The 17930-nt window shown below is 39.3% G+C and overlaps 1 protein-coding gene across 1 annotated transcript in view; it reads left to right on the forward strand.

The window, feature by feature from the left end:
• The window catches only part of WAPL (WAPL cohesin release factor), a 134700-nt gene that overhangs the window by 34148 nt on the left and 82622 nt on the right, over nt 1–17930 (forward strand). The gene's annotated exons all lie outside the window — the stretch shown is intronic.

The following is a 17930-nucleotide window of genomic DNA, read 5'->3' on the forward strand; positions in this document are numbered from 1 at the left end:
TTACCTTTGACCAATTTATGTCTGAATTGTAATGCTATTCCCACACTATCTGTATGAAGACAAAGAAGTTAAAAGGTGGAGTTCAATCTGTCTTAAGTATATAGTTCTTTTTCACCATATTGGTGAGTTAGTTTTTTTAGTCTGCTTTTAAAGACGATGCATGTGTACAGTTCTGCTGAAATTGTCAGAATTCAAATAGATTCTGATATTTAACAATGTGCTTGTATGCACTTCTGTCTTGCAGAATTAAGGTCATGGTTGTTTGTTGGTCTACTTCTAAAAATAAACAAAACATAGGGATAAAACCTGACATCATCCTTTTCTACTCTTTAGTTACAAAAACAAAACAAAACAAAAAAACTCTGCACAATACCTTAGGTAGAAAACATCCATCTGTTTCAAGAGTTGCCTGCTTTCTTTTCAGTAGTGTTTAGGTAAGTACACATGAACGGATTCTCATTCACACAAATCTGGCTTTACATTCCACTGTGCAAAGACGTGAATTGCGGTATTCCCAGTTGAAGGCCCATTACTGTTGTAAAGTGAAGTTTAATTGCAACAGAGAATTAGGCACAGTGTGTGAAAAAGCTCTTCTAGCAGATACTGCAGCCTAAGTATCACAGAGTTTAGGCCTTCCAGCCACTGTCCAAATGACCCTGATGCAAGCTATTAGCTTCACTGCAGTTGGTATTAAAAATAGATGGTGTGAACTGTTACTGGAAAACCTTTGTGAGAAGGCTGTGTTAGTAATGGTGGGAACTGCATTCCCCCAGCTCTGCCCATGTACCTTTCCTTAAATGAACACCTGCAGTACCTAACCATAAACTGAAGGATTGCATTTCTTTGTGTGAATGGGAGCCATGTCTCTAATGAAAGGCACTCACCTATAGCATTGCAGTTTCCCTTGACAGTCATTTAAGGACAGAAACAATCCTTTTGTTAGTCATTTAAGGAGGGAAACAATCCTTGTTGTCACCAGGCCACTGAACATTAACTAGTAGAGACACTTCTTAGACTCTACAGGCTCTCAAACCCTAAGAATAATTATTAGCAGGTCCATTGTGAAAGGCAGAGAGATTTCATGAGTGTCCCTGCCCTGCAGTGTTGGTAGCCACAACCAAGCCAGATTTAAACCAGCTGTGGCAGAACTGCACCCAGAGGCAGCTGATCCACTGACTAGTTTCACCTTTGCCAATGTCTGAAATTCTGTGGTCACTTTGTAGAGTGTGCTCTTCCCTTCTCTCTCTCTGTGACAATGGTGGATGTGACATAAATGTACAAACTTCAAAAAATATCAATCTGAACTCCAAATCCACCCCTCTGTGCATGCACAGTGCTTGTACCGTAAGGATTCTGCAGCAAACAGTGGTGTTGGCCTTTTTGGGGGACAGGACATTTTTGGAAGATAATTTTGCATTTTACTACTAAATAGTCAGGAGATGTCATTACAGAAAGCCACAATGTGAAACTGGCAAAGGCTTGTACATCTTCAAAGGAAGTTTATCGAGGAGTAGAGCAGAAAGTACAGAAATTGACGTGCAGAGAAATGAGACAATGGTAGCTCTCCCATGTGTGAACTCTGTACTCAAAGGAGTTGCACTGGTGCATCCTGATCTTGTCAAACTGATAAGACAAAGTTTCAGACATACAATCTTCAAGACAAGCATAAATATTAGATGATTTTTGACTTGACATTCTCATTGCTTAGATCCTCTTAGTTTTCTGCTTTATGTCTTAGTTTTGGACAATGCCAACATTCAATCCTGTTTACATACAGCTTGTACATAAAGTTCCCCTTTTCTCTGGGTCACAAATGACTTTTTTTTCCTTCTTATTTCCTTTCATCTTAACAACAAGTTAATGCACTTAAAATATTTCATTTCCAGTTAGCCTGGAAGCACTGATTTTTTGGCATTTTTAGTAATATGTTGGTCAGAGTAATCAAATCATAGAATATATATTTTTGCAGTAAATTAAACATTATAGAAGCTGTCTTCCTGCTTCATTAGATTTGGTGTAATACACACCTTTGCAGAAGGATTACTTTGATTAGTTCAGCAGTTCCTGAGAGCATATTACAAAAAATATGCAGTATAAAGGAGAGAAAGAAAGTTTTCCCACTGGGAAGCAGAGGCTAGTCCAAAGAGGGCTGCTCATTTGGTATCCTTCCTTAGCCTCAGGACTCTGCTTCTCTGAATGCTAGGCTCTTGCAAGCTAAGGAAACTATTTCTGAAGATGGGACCTAACACTCAGATTCATGGCCAGTGGAGATGTTCTCATTTGATGGCAGTTCTGTGATCCTTTATTACGGCCAATTGCTAGAGGCAATTCAGCTGCCCTGTTTTATGTGTGATGACTCCACTTCCATGGAAGGAGAGGAATCATCCTATAACTGTACAAGGTTTGAAGTATGAGATACCTCACTCTCTCTCCCTAGGGCTCAGGAAGTCAGACAAAGACGTGCAGCAATACACTCACAAAACTTTTTTCTTTCAGGTTTTCTTTGCTTTATATGCAGTGTTAAACCAGAGGTAACAGTTGTAAGTATTTTGTTGAGCAATATTTGTTTTTCTTTATAGTTAAGGCTATTTCACTTCAAGTTAATCAGAACATTAGACTTGTGGATCAGGAGGGAAATTTGGCTTCTCTCTCTCCCTTGCTTATTCTCTACCAAAAGCTTACCTCTGTTGTATTTCTGGGAAGCCTAATGGAGAAAACATATCAGTTTATGACCCCAGGTACTTTCCAAAGGCATCAGCTCATTCTAAAGCTTTCCAACATTTCTGCCACAAGTTCAGTGTGTGAAACACGCAGAAAGTTCACCTGGCTTATGGCCCAGGTCTCAATTGCCATCCAGTAACTTGTAGAAAAAGGAAAACCTTTCTGGCATTAATCTCTCAGAATTCTGTCACATTGAACTATGGTGAGGACAGCCTTCCCACCTTGAGAGTCCTGCTTTCAGCTGGATGTCTGCTGCCTACCAAGCTACTCCATCCCTCCCCTCTTCAGCAGGATGAGGAGGGAAGGAGAAAATTAGATAGAAAAAACCTGTGGCTCAAGATAATGGCAGTTTAATAAAACAAAAGCAAAGACTGTGTGTGGAAGCAGAGAAAAAGAAAATACTTATTTCTCTACTTCCCATCAGCAGGAGTTGGCCAGCCAATACCTAGGAAGCAAGGCCTTACTAGGCACAGCAGTTATCCCAGAAAACAAACATTGTAATAACAAATGCCCCCTGCATCCTCCTTTCATTGCTGAGCAGACATCATAAAGACATGGAATATCCCTTTGGTCAGTTGGATCTGCTCTCCTGGCCATGGCCCCTGCCAAGAGCTTGCCCACAGGTGGGGGGGGAACGCTGGAGAGGCAGCATTGCTGCAGTGCCAGCACTGCTGAGGCAGAGCCAAAGCCCTGGGCAGTGAGCAGCACCTTTCTGGGTACCAGCACAGCTCAGGGAGGGCTGCGGTGTCAGAGTGAGCTCCAGCTCAGACAGACCCAGGGCAACCTCCTGCTGCTGATAATTTACTTCTGTTGACAGTTGTTTATAAATTACAGGCAAAAATAGCAGAAAGACCACAGACTCCAGGACCCTTCCAGGAAACTGGGAAAATTGTCTAACAGAAAAAGGGAAAGATAATGTCTGGATAAAACTTAATTAAAGTCCAAATGAGTATAAGATTTCTTTCACAATGATGGGAAAAGAACTCATTTTCCTCCTCTTTGGCTGGAAGCTGTGGGGGGAATTAGGTGTTAGTTCATCTCCAGGAATACAGAGTGCACTGCAAGAACAGGTAATCTGCTGCCTACAAGATAAGCAGACTGCTTTTGGGAAATGCTGGGAGAGTTAAAAGACCAGGGGCATGGTCAGCTAGGCATTAATGACTTTGAGGCACCTTTACAAAAGCTGACCTGGGATTCTTTCAACTTTCTGAAAGATCACCTAGGTTTCCAAGGCCAGCATATGGAAAGAGGAACAGACTACTCAGAAAAGAGAAAGGTAAAGTCCCACTTTTCTTTGAGTGCAGACACAGGTCTGGGATTGGAGTTCCCACAAAGGAGGCATTCACAAAAAGTTGTTTGGCATTGCTAATAAGTTGAGTGATTGTATTTTTTTTTTACCCATTGTGCTGTGGGGAATGATAGCAACAATTCCTGAAAACATCTTGGGGAAGACAATTCTCAGTACTCAAAATATGCTCTGCTTGCCCTCTAGACATGCTAGGTAATCCTATAATGAGGATAAAAGGCAGAACTATTGATTTTTCATTTGAGTGTCCATTTATTTGCAGTATCTGCCTTTCAAAAGGCAAAATCACACTATAAAAATCTGAGTCCACAGAAGCCTTCCCCACACAGCTCCCCCTGGATAGTGTGAGCCCTGGGTATCTCATTTGGTATTGCTTCTCAGTGGCTGCAACTTCTGAAAACACGTTTCTCTCAGAAGCATTTTTAGGCCCCTATTTTTGTACTGGTACCTGCAATAAATATATCTGCTTGGATATGCAGGTGAAAACTGGTTGCTCATTTTACACAAAACTCTGGTTTCAACCATCTGTGTTCTTTTTGCCTTTTAACAGCTAAGATCTGTCAGAGGGGAGCTCTCCCACTTCTTAGCTGTTCTCAGAGAGTGCACTGCAATTTTGGCACCCCAAATAACAAGGCAGGGAGAGAACTGTGCAATATATATCTTCTGTGTGCTCTATTAATCATAAAAATTAAATTTAGCTCTTCAGGCCTGCAGCAACTTGGCAAGGGGACAGGAGGCAAGAAGACCCTTTGTAAATAAAATTGTTAAACTGAATGCAAAGTTCTGTATGGCCTTTCATGGGACATACTCTTGGGACTCCTCAAAGATCAATAGACAAAATAGAAAACAGTAAATCAAATCAACATGGTTTCTATTGTGCTGTAGAAGTGAATAATTCACCTCATGGGTAGTTCTAATTTTGTAGGGTAGCCAAGATCTATGGTGAACAGCAAAGGCACAAACTATAGGGTGCAGCCAGCAAGCTCTAACTCTGGGCTGTTTAGCCCCCCAGCAGGAGAAGGAGAATCCCAGGGCTAGGCCAAGTACAGAAGGGCCAGACCAGAAAGGATGATTTAGAAAAGTCCTTTCAAAACCAAGATTTTTTCTAATACTTAGCAAAACCAAAATCTTTTCCACTGAGATGAAAAGATTCCATCAGTGATCTCTCCAACAGTCTGAATGTAGCCCTGTAAATGGCATTAGGCTGCAAGTCTATGGAAGGCACAATCCAGCAGCTTCTCTCCTGAGTTCCCCCAGTTGTGTTTCCAGCTTCCTCTGGGGGTTCATGGCTACAAGGGCAGCTGGCTTGAAAGGCTCAGCCCACCTCTGTCCCTCTTGTCCTTCCTCACAGAATCTGAACACAAAGATGTTGCACAGAGTCCTCAAAACCAGCCAAGTTGGATTTGCAGTGCCTCCAAAAAAAAAAAAAGCCTCTGAACCCTTGTTTGTGGAGGGAGCCCTCAGATTCATCCTTCCCTGTCTCCTATGGTTTAACCTCTTTGCAAAGCCTACCCTTCTCCAAGGAACTCTGGTTACCCAAACTCTTTTCAAACAGTTTCAGCTGGAAGCTTCCCTACTTCTAGTGCCCAATAAGAGCTCTCACCTTCTCACATATGTGAATTAAAGCTGATCATGCTGGCACAGATTAGTGCCTATTGCTGGCAGGGAGAAATCATATTTAAAAAACAATTGAAAAGTTGCTGTATCATTCCAGAAAAAATGCCCCATCTTTTGGGCAAAAATTAGATACAAAACTTAAAGAATATTTCCCTTGTTACTCTCTTCCCCTTAATAAATCATGTCTCTGTCACATACAAGTCAGTCTACAGTGGGCTGAAATGTGGGATCAGCATACGGTGGTGTCGAAGCTGCTTTGTAATTTTTGCTAAAAGCAGGCATTTAAAAAGATTTGCTCATGCAGAGATACAGCAGAATTGTGTGTTTCCCAGCTACTATACTATGCCAATAAGAGGAGGATTATTGACAGGGAAGGGGTGAGAAAGAAAATTGCAGAGAAATTGTATCAAGCATTTCCCCCCCTACCAAAATGCTGGCTGCCACTAGAGGTGCACAGCTGTGCCAGGATTTGGTCAGCACTGGCAGAGAACTTGTACTGCTTATAGGAAGAACTACTGGGACTGTTTGGTTTTTTATTGTTGGTTTTTACTCCCATCTGCTTATATGGTAGTTACTTATGAAATACACAGAACTCGGTGACTTGAGCCTCTTGTGGGAGGAGCTGCAGAAATATCTTGCCAGGTAAGACAGAGGACAGTAATGGAGATATCTCTGATGAATAGACTAAGGAAAGATTAACACTGTGAAGCAATTTTTATCCACACACAGCAATTAATATTTATACCCAGGTATTTGAGAAATAATCCACAAATTATCTGCAGAGAGTACATTTGCTGCCCTGATGGCTATACAATTACTTTTTCTGCCACACAAATCTTGTCTTACAACATCTCTGTGAAAGAAACCTTATCATTTCAAGAAATGCCATCAGTGGTTATGTAGGTGAAAAAAGCAAACCACAATTGTCAAGTCACTGTTGGGAGGAAATTCTACTGGTGCACTAATAAGCAGGCATCTCAAATCTCAGCAGCTCCCAGCCATTGCAGATGCCCTGTTTTGCTGTTCTAGGCTGCACAGTGCCCAGTGCTTTCAGAAACTGGAGCAGGATGAGAAGGAAGAAACAGACCACTCACTAACATCACTGAATTTTCAAAATCTTGTATTTGAATTGTTTCTGAAAAGAGCCTATGAGCAAATGAAAATTAAAATTGCCAGACAATATTTCATCTGAGTCTGTAAGAAATTTCAGTGTCCTACACAAGACAAAAGATCCAGCAGTAGCCTGCACTAAATTCTGCTTCAGCAGCAACTATGTACAAGATTTGGGCAGGATTCTGTAATGGCCACTGAGAACAGAGACATTCTGAGGAGTTTGTCCCTGCTGCAACTCGAAACTCTTCACACAGAGTCTGAAATCAAACAGACCTAATGCTTACGCTAGAGCAGAATGCAGTGCAGATATACTATCAGAGGTTCTCAGTGTACAGAAGCATAAAGCCAAATATCTGTTTCTTTAGAAACTCTTCTGCTAGGGCTGTCATCCAGCCTGTTATCACCATGGACTCTGATTTCCCAAGTGTCCACACAGGGCCTCTAAACGAACACATTCTTCTTTGTTTAGCTCTGCAGTGTGGCCTTTATTGATACCTACTCTGCTAAATGCCTCCTCTGGATCTTCAGTGACTTCTGTTTCAGTTGCTATGACATCCTTTTACTCCAACCTTAATTAATGGGAAGTACAGGACAGTTATCACAAGTTTGCAGACAGGATGCAAGTGTATGAGCAAGACAGTGTATGAGTCTAAGCCCTTCTCATTTTGATCCTATCCTCTCCCAGCTCCCTTCTTTAACTGTGGCTGCTCTGCATCCCCTTCTTTGATAACCCTCCATCCTTCTTTTCTCCCAAATCAGATAGATATTCTGGTTTTCACTTTTAAAAGCCTTGATAGATTCTCTATCCCCAGCTAAGCTATCATCATTCAGACAGCTCTGGCTTGCCAGCTCTCTCACCCTGTCAGCCAGTGATGCCCATTTCCATCATTACCTGAACAGTTTCCAACATGCATGATTTGCTTGTCTCCATGCAGTTCTGCATGCTGGTGGCAGTGGCAACAAGAGACACTGACAATAGCTGGGCTGCAGGCACACACAGCCTGCTGGCCATGCTGACACCACTGATCTATAGTGTCTGATTTTATCTGCCCCTCCCCTGCCAGTGCATCTCCATGTATTGTCTCTTTGTACTTTGATAACAAGCTCTTTGGAGCAGAGACTTGTTATTCCATGCTGGGATGGTGTTTTGACTTGCCTAACATTTCTAAATATTAGAGCAATGCAAATGCAATTTACCATTTTTTGGTAATGCCATGAATTTGCTTAACAAATATACTCAGCTTAATTTTTTGGGTGAACGCATGAATAATTCAGTATGACTACAAGAAAACGTCAGTGTTCTGTTTTGGACAGCTAAAAATGGTTTTCAGAGTTTAAAAAGCAAAAGAGTAACCCTTCTGAACACATACAGACCTCAGAAGCAAACCTGTATGAAGTGATAAATACTGGCACCAATCCTCAGAAAGTCAAACTGCAGTTTCTTACTTTAGTTTTATGATTCTGCCTACTCCCTTCAGAACTGGAATTCCTGCTTATGACTTGCAGATGATGTTGCAAACCATAAAAACATAATTGGGGGATAATTTTGCTGCACAGCAGACAAACATAGACAACCATGTCACCTCTACTTACTGTAAGAAATTTTCACTGATATAATATCTGAAATTCATATATGTGATAGGGAACACTGGGCACTGCCCTCTATCTGCTCTTTCCAGATGGCTAAAAATGTGCTTGAAAAAAGAAAACACATGAACAACATCAAACCTTGAGTGCCCAGGATACTGGAGTGATTTTTGCACGCAACCATACAGTTTCCTTCTTGTACAAACTGAAAGGATGCCACCAGTAGGAAGTGACTGACCTCTCCCTGTGTTATAAACAAATGGATTCATGATCATCAGATTTAGGCCTTATCTCACTTCCAATGAATGACTCAGCTACTTCATTTCCTAGGGAGAAAAATGAATGTGCTCTTTTCTAAGCAGAGTTTCAGTAATGAAACTTAAGACCACAGAACACCTCAACCAAAAAATGGGCATTTAAGAGGCATTTTTCCCTGGTCACAAAAACATTTTTTTTGTGTGTTTCTATCCCTTCTTGCAGCTTCAGTTACCAAATGTAATTTAATAATTATTCTTATCCTCTCTTGTTCCCCCCACCAAAACAAAACTCTATCCGGCCAAAAAGTTAAGCCTTTGCCCTTACTGCACATATATTTTACTAAACAAATGCATTGCTGCTGCCTTTCACTCAGGAGGTGAAAATGCTACTTTTTTAGTATTAATTTATAATACATAATAGTCAGAGAGAAGAGATAACACAAATACAGTCACTTGTCTTCACAAATTTAAATGAAGTTCAAAACATCCTAACCATGCAATCAGGACAAATTTTGCTATTATGTTCCTGACCACGGACATACTTAAAAGCCCACAAAGTCTCTTTGTTTTCAAATTCATTTACTTGTGGCACAATTACTTTCTTGAATTTCTTTTAGAGTGAGAGTGCAGGGCTGTTGATCTCTCAGTTCAGAGAGAAACTTCCTTGGCAACAATCAGAACTTGTTACTATCATTAGACAACTGCAGAGAACTCAGCCTGCTCTGGTATACTGCAAACAAGGCAATAGTGATAATGGTTGCTTACTCCATGAACAAAAAAACCTCATGGCAGCACTCTTAAGTTCAATACCAAAGAAGCTCAGACCTATTTTCTGAGCATAAACAGTAGAGTATGAGAATGGCCATTATGAGTCAGTCCAAAGGTGTGTCAAACCCCAAATCCAGTGACTGAAAGCAGCATGCCAGGAAAGAGTGCAAGAATATGGAGAGATTCCCCTAAAATACTCTTTCAGCCTCAAACAACATGCAGCTCAGCAAATCTGTGCTTCTCAACCCATATTTCAGTGATCTAACTCAAACATTGATGGGGCTTTTGTGGGTTTGTAAAAGGATTCAGGATGTAGGTAGGAATATAGTTTCAAGTTGTCAGTGCAAAAGTCTGGGAAAAGAAAGGCTGCAGTCTGAACCATGAAGTTATTTTGATCTAAGCTAAATTGCTCTTTAGCTTGAGCACAAGCACAGAAATCTGAAAGCTAACACAGCCTCTCTTGGAAGGCTTTGTATAATTTAAAACACAGTCATACTACAAAACCAGTTTTCAGCTCAGCTTAGCAACTCTCTTCATGACATGCTAGTGCCTTTCAAAAGAGTTGCCAGAATGAACCAGCTGAGACCCAAGCTCCCTTTCCTTCCTTTCTTCTAATTATTGGGAGAGAAATTATTCCTCTTAAAATGAATTCTTGCTTCACCAATTTTAATGAAACATTTTATTTTTTAAAATATATTTATATATGTATTTATATGTATATATATTTTATTATAAATTATATTTTTAATATTTTTTAAATATTTTTAAATATAAGATAGTCTTATTAAAATTTCAGCTTTTCAAGGTTTGATGATCAGAGCTGAGATTCACATTCCAGAGAAGTGCCTGCAACTGAAGCACCCAGACTACCTGAAGATTTAGAAACATGGTTTTTATATAAGAATTAGGCCTAAGAATGGAGAGGTTGAAGAAAACTAAAAATCTAACAGTAATGCAATATAAACATGGGAATAGTTTCTAATCACTGCTGTTTCTCAGGCTTTTCTTGTACTTTTATGGTGCTTCTGAATTTCTTACCTTTGCTTATTGAAATTACAGCAGTAAAGACTCATCATGATTCACTGACCACAGAAAAATAATGAAGGGGAGACTTCAGAGGGACTATTTTTCATTCTCCTACTATTCCACTCAGACCAGGCTCTTAATTTTTGGTAGCCAGTGGAGTTATGGATATATGAGAAACATCCACTCACGGGAAGATGAGTATTTTAGTCCTTTAATGATCATCTGTGCATAAGCATTTCAGAACCCTGGTTCTGGAACTTCACCTATATATTGATTGTGAGGGCACTTGAGGTACTTTTCTGAAAATACATATGAAGGAGTCAAAGACGCTGGTGATCTTTTGTGCAGGGTACTTGCCTAACTAAACTCTGAGGAATAATTTGCAATTTGTTTTCTTATAATTAGAATTGCATGAGGCAGAAGGTTGACACTGTTTAAATTCAGGATACAACTTATTTATTTACCAAAAGATAGAAATTACTCAGCTTATTTAAATTAATTTAAATATTTTTCCTTCACAGGAAGGAAAGCCTTTTTAACCACCTGTCCCCAGCTGAGGAACTTTCTCCTTCATTTAATACATACTTCCCTCTGTCTCCTTGCAGAAAAATAACAGCTATCAGGTGACAGGTCTAACAGAAAAACACCACGCAGACATGTGAAACCAGGTACATTTAAAACTTCTGTAAATCTTTTTTTACAATCACCTGCACTAACTTCTATATGAAAGTCCTAAGTCTTAATTTACACAGGCATGTGATGTTTGTGTTTCTGTCCCACAGCTGATGGAGGTGATACATCCTAAAAGAAGAGAATTAACTTGAATGACTAAACCTTACAGACATTTGATAACCTGATATTAAGTAGGATTTCCCCAAAATACCATTTAAGTACTTTAAAAACCCCTGACTTTTAAATATGCTGTAGATTATCAGTGCTGACAGCAAAATATGAAGTCAAATTATTATAGCTGTGCAACAGAAATAGTGAGAGACTTCAAAGGGCAGGTGATGAGCTATATACTCTATTAAAGAGTAAAATGTCTGTAAGTCTCCAGGGACATAAGCCATCAGACAGCTGTAGAACAGTATGCAGAAAACAGCCAAAGATATATAGCTTGTACTGAACAGAGGTGCTGATGACTGAAGTTCAGGTATTCAACATATAAGGCAATTCAAAAGTGCAGACTAAATGATAGTTAGAAGAACAAATACAGTGTAATAAGTTACTAGTTAAAAAGATAAAAGGAGCCAAAGTTCATAGTCTTTGAATTCAAGAGATTGGAGAGCTGGATCTGGGTTTATGGGGCTTGGTCACAAACCCAAAGTGCACTGTATTGCTCTGGATTAATTGGGAGAAATCCAACACCAAGTCATCCCATGTAGCTGGGAACTCCAGAGGAGCTGGGAGTGGTGGGATAAGGAGCTGCTTCAGTGGCTGAAGAGCCTGCACAGTGCCAGCAGCAGCCCTGATCCCTGGGGAGCAGAGCAGCCATGGGCAGAGTCAGGCTCTGGAAGGAGGAGCACAAATGAAACATCACCCTGCTAACTCGAAAAAAACATTGCTGCACCTGTATGAAGTTTCTCATTTCTGTACTACTCAGTACTTTCCAAGTTTAGTGCAAATTTCTCTTACAGAGAAGGCAGATGGAAAGTGCCTAACATTTAAGTCGGTATTAGAAAAAACATAAGAAAGGGGGCAGACAAGAGCAGAGGAAGGGAAGGAGTCAGCACTGAACTGACCAAAGCAAGCACTAAGATACCATTCATCAAACAGAGGTGCCAATCCTTTACTGTCTAGGAACAGAAATAAATCTACTTACAGCATTAATCAATAATGCCTGAAATCAATAATACATAGCAGACTAATGGAACTGAAAAGTCATTAGTGGTGTGGGAAGCTTACTTACTAAAAGCAGCCTGCATGAACATTGACATTAGCCTAGTCAGAGGATGGACAATCTTGCCTGTGCAAAACCCAATATTATATCTTCAAGTGATATGAAAAGCAGATTTTGATTTTTTTTTACAAGAAAAGAACTGTCAAAATAAGCCTCTTGACAGGCCCCTTTCAATATTTTTTTGCCTGGAGCTTCTAAACTAAAAATATCTTTGTTTCAAGAAGGTTATGAGAGGATATTCAGGGGTTTTTTCAGGATACATCAGTAAAAAATAACTAATTGAACTATCTTTTGCTAAGGGACAACAATTAAGAAACTTTTTCGTAAAGCACTAACTAGCACCAGAAGTTAATTTGGGAAGTAAGGAAATACAGCTATTATAAGTCTAATAAGTCAAATCAAATGTATCTTGCATAAGGAATACTTACTGACATGAAATATTTTGGTCTTACTAATTGTTCTGACATTTATGTGAGAGGATTACAAATTTGTACAGCAAGTCTGTCACAGGAATCATCTCTTCAAAAAAGGGACTCCTCTGAAGAGCAGCTGGACTCAGACAGGAATGGACTTTGAATGTCCAAAGCAAATGGAAAAGATCTCTTGCAGGTTTTGCTCACCAAAAGACTGATATTCCTAACAATGAGGAGCACACCAAGAGAAAGAGAAGCGGTATCTTTCTCATTGCCACCACCCACAAAGGAAGAAAACCAAAGCTAGTTTTATGGAGAAAATGAATCCTGAAATCCTGTATCAAATATTTTTAACAGCAACCAGCAGACCTTTAAGACTTCCAAAATTTAATGCAAATGCTGATCATGTGGCTTTCCTCCTCATTCTAAAGATTTTTAGTAACTTCAGACCCCACTACTAGTTTTCTTCCCTTTATTTTATCCCTGTGCTCCTTTCTTTTTGTGCCTAGAAGTTGTGACTTCCTTGAAAGGCAAGTTAAAAACTAAACTATCTGGAAATAGCAAATTAGGCTAAATCACACGTAATGCAAATTCTTGTTAATAAAACTACTTTCAAAAACTGGGCAAGTTTCCAGACATAGAAGAACATGAAGGTATAAAATAAGATTGCAGAGGGTCTGTAAGAACCAGAGTGATAACACAACTGGGATCCCTTAACCTCTATCAAACCTCATAATACCATAAAGCTTATGGTAACAAACTAAAGCATATGCTAAGTCATGTTAAATTTAATTTTATTTATGCATGTGGTAGATTAAGGCATAACTAGTTTTAACAACCCTTTTGTTGGCCAGGAAAGTAAATATTAATATGCTCATTTCACTAATGAACACATAATTTTGCTAAACAAATGAAAAATTAAGAGCATTCCATCCCTGCAGGTCTGACCAGAGCCCACTGTGTTAGACTAAGGGACACTCTGGTACAAGCAAAACTCTGAGGTGAGTTCTCAGTCACCCCTGACCATGTGGTAAATCCCATAATGGCAGACTTTGGAGGGGTTGAGATATTTCAGGAGTTTGTATGGGAAGAGAATAATAACTTCATACAGTATTGTAGACACTGATCTACCAGTGCAGAAGATGCCATCCTAGGGGTTGGAGTCCTGCTGGGAAATTGAGTGCAACTGGAAAAATTTCACAGTAAGATGGCCTCCCAACATTACACTCATCACTATTTAAATGGTGTTTGTTCTGTGAAAGCTTGATAGTTCAAGCAAGAGCTCATTTACCCAACTTATGCTGTTCTTCCACTAGAAATATTGCCTTTGTGATGAGGTATTTCTTTTGTCACCTTTTTCACCTTACTCTGTTCTTCTCATCCCAATCTTTACTTTTTCCTCCCACTCTCCATTTCTTTCCATTTTCCCAAGTTGTATCTCTCATTCATTCCATTCTCTTGCTTATCCTTTTTTCATTTCACCATCTTTCAGTCTTTGAGGAAGAACAGTTAGTTTTGTAGGAAAATAGAAAAACAAAAAGTAAGCTATTTTTCTTAACAGGGAGCCATACCTACAGCAAACTAATGTGGGACTGTTATTGCTTGGAACAATTCTGAGTTTCACATCAGCCAGTCCCACTCTAATTCTGTATCAAAGAGCTCTTTGCACAGCCAGCAGGCTAACAAATACATCAAATACATAGACTTTTCAACAGACCTTTAAAAAGCTTTCACTTGAATATTTGGTGCAGACTTAGAGGCTTTTTTTTAGGTAATGAAAGAAGCCTCCTTTGAGTAGAATGACTTTACTTCATGATAAGATGGAAACATGAAAATGTAACTTTCACCCCCCCCAGAGAAAATGCACACTACTGCATGTTGCTGCATATAATTCACTAGTTAAATTAATATAATTTGGAAAAGCCTATGCTTATTCTAAAACATAATCAACACATTAAAAGAGGTCCATGACCTGTACTACCAGAAATTCACTATATAGGAACTATTTTATACATGCAGCTGTTTTGTGAAATAGATGTTCACCTGGTTATATGTAAATTAGTTCAAGAACAGCATAATTCTGGTTTCAGAAGCTCGACAAGGAGGGTGGGAGTATTTTCTTTAAAACAATAGCATTAAGGTGAGCTTGGTGCACTACTTTAGAATCTGTTTTACAATCTAATTCATCTATTGAACAGTAAACAATGAAAGTAGGTTTTGTTCCTTCATTTGATTACATTGTTCCAGCAAATATAATCACAGAAAGATTAACTACCTTCTGAGATAAGACACAGGCCTCAGCCAGAGGCAGCTGTTAAAGTTTCATATCTGCTTCACAAGAAATTAACTGTGTCTAAGTAAGCAGAGTCTTATACAGAAGGGATGGGCAACAGGTCATTCTGCATGGAGGAAGAGAGCTAATTTTGATTTCTCTGAGTACAGTTTCATTTGAATAATTATTGGTTTTTAATGTAAAAGCATTGACAAGGCACAATACTTTTACTTACAACTTATTTTGTCACATGACAAAACTACAGGGTCTTTTTTCCATCTCTTCTGCAGCAGGATGCCCAGTGTATGTTTGTTACATTATAGGAAACATCTAATTTTTTTTTAAGTAAAATCACAGCTCCAAGAAAGGCTTTCTGATATAATAGAGCAAAGTGTGTTTTAGCAAAGATCTCAAGTCTTCAGAAGGACCTCTTTCTTGGTTGTCAGCTGTGATCAAAGACCTAAAAGAGCCTTCTCTAAACACAGAAAAGTAATCTTCTCCGGCTGAACTTGTCTTTTACCTTAACAGAGCCTGTGGAGGTCCATGTTTCTCAAACTTCTCTCCCTTCTTTCTGCTTTGGTAGTAACATTTGATACAGTCTCAGTTGTACACCACTTTATTCCCCTACCACCACTTGGTCTAAGCAATTCTCAGTGCTTGAAAAGCAAGTTAAACCTTGAATTTTCTACTGTTGCTGAACATGATTAGTTCACGTTATCTATTATATTCTGATTAATCACTAAGTAGATCTCTAGTACATTCAATTTTAATAGAAGCACTCTTTCTCTTACTCCAAGCCACATGCTCTAAGTGCAGCTGGAAATTGTTCAGGTATTATGAAAAAATATCCCATGATATTTCTAGACAGCTTATTAATTTGGTTATAGCAAGAGGAAAAAGCAGCTCCAAAACAACTTAGTTATTGGAGAAAAGCCTGAATATTCTGACAGTAATGATCAGGAGAGCTGGAACATGAACCACCCATAAGAAACTCACTTTGTAAGGAAGTTCCTCAGTTGGGAGCTGCATTAGTGAACAGTCTGGGGCATCATCAGGACTAAGGATCATTGCTATAACCCACAGCAAACATCAAATTTCTGCCCATAACATACTACAGTATTGTCCAGTTTAACATGCAAATTTTAATCAGCAAAGACAGCAGCAGTTAGTCTGTCAAGGGTCCTGGGGCACTGCCACAAGATTGGAGCTATACAAGAGAGATCAATTAATGAAAAATTAAATTTGAACATTAATAGCCTTTCCTAAACAGGGCTTTGTTGCAAGGGTGAGTTTAGCTTAAACAGTAGAAAGAATTTTCAGTTGCATTTGCCAGAAGCAATTTTCACATGTAATAAACCCACACAAGGTAACATATTCCAGTGGTTTCCACTTGGTATTTGTCAGTTAGAATTATAAATTGAAAATATTTGTACACACTTCATGAACCCTGTTACCTTCATCTCAACCCCAAAATTCAGAGTTATTGACTAACTCAGTGAAAGCTTACTTCTCCCACTCTCGGGAAGTTGAAGGATCACAGGAAATGCTGAGAACTTTCATTTAGTCCATACCAGGAGGGATGAAATTGTTTATTTACTTATCACTTAATATCAAATACTCATGCTTTAAGCTATTACAGAATTAATATTTTATCTCTAGAAAAAGGATTAACACCAATTTGTGCTGCATATAAGAATCACTGCAGTTTATACAACAGTAATTTCTAATGTGAACGAGAGCTTCACAGACATAAATAGAAGAATACTCTGCTAATACATTATTAAAAGAATTGAATACGAGGCTTTAAATGAAAATTGACTTAGTATGCCTAAAAAAAGCTGACTACAATAGCCTGAACTAGTTTTCAAAGTTCCCTAGGAGGAAGGATCACAGGATGAAGGTCTTTTCAAATAAAATGTTTTCAGACAGGGATCACCAGATGAAGTGTAATTGAATTAAGCCCATTCATAAAAGACTTATCAAGTTAGTACCACCCATTTACTAATGTAAAAAACCAAAAGAAATACTCAAAGTGTGATTTTCAGCAAGTAAAACTGGTGTAAAAAACTCTGTATCAGAAAACACTGAGGGCCAGCGCTGAAAAACAGACACAGCAGCACAACCAGGAGAACAGAGACCTCCACCAGCCAGGGTCCAGCCCCACTTTACCTGAGAAGTTGCCAGGTCAGGAGAGAGCAGCTGGGAGCCAAAATCCTTAGGCATACTCCCAAGGATAAGGTTGGGAAATTACTTTAGGATAGATAAGACTTGCTGAAGATAATGAGGACAAGACATCTCAGGGAGCAGCTCCTTACTCAAGTTGAAAAGCCAGAGCCAAAGAGCAAAAAGGCCCAGACAGAGCAGGGCTAGAGCTGCAGCCCAGCAGCATTCCTGCAGAGAGAAAGGAAGGGGCAGCCAGGGCTGCACTAAATAGAGCTCCTCATCAGGAGGGGTGGGTGGAGGCAACAGGTGAGGCTGGTCAGGGCATTAGGGCCTGTCAGTTCACAGCAGGTTCTGAGACTTTGAAAATACTCTTGCTCCCATGAAAGCAGCTGGTTTGCTAACATTTATAGCTCTTCTTTTACCTTTTCTTGCCATACTCACCAAGGTAAAAAGTTAAAAAGAAAGTATCTCTTTCAAAATTATAGTGTGATCACACAAGCTTAAATTACATCCTCCAGTATTTCTCATGTTGCATTTATATTCACTATGGTTTCCCTTTAAGTTCCTGATGTGAATTATACTCAAGTGATTTTCAGTCTCTCTTTTGCTCTCTATAACTTTGGACTTTAACAAGATGACAGATCAGATAGACATGAGGCTGTTCATGCTTCCCCTCCATTTTATCAACAGAGCAAATGAATGCTCTGAATCAAGGAGAAAACAGAGGACATGTCAACACCATTCAATAAGCACCATGCAGAGGTGATAGTTTGGGTTGTGGAAGCAG

This window comes from Molothrus aeneus, chromosome 8 (genome assembly GCF_037042795.1).
Source record: "Molothrus aeneus isolate 106 chromosome 8, BPBGC_Maene_1.0, whole genome shotgun sequence".
Lineage (NCBI taxonomy): Eukaryota > Metazoa > Chordata > Aves > Passeriformes > Icteridae > Molothrus > Molothrus aeneus.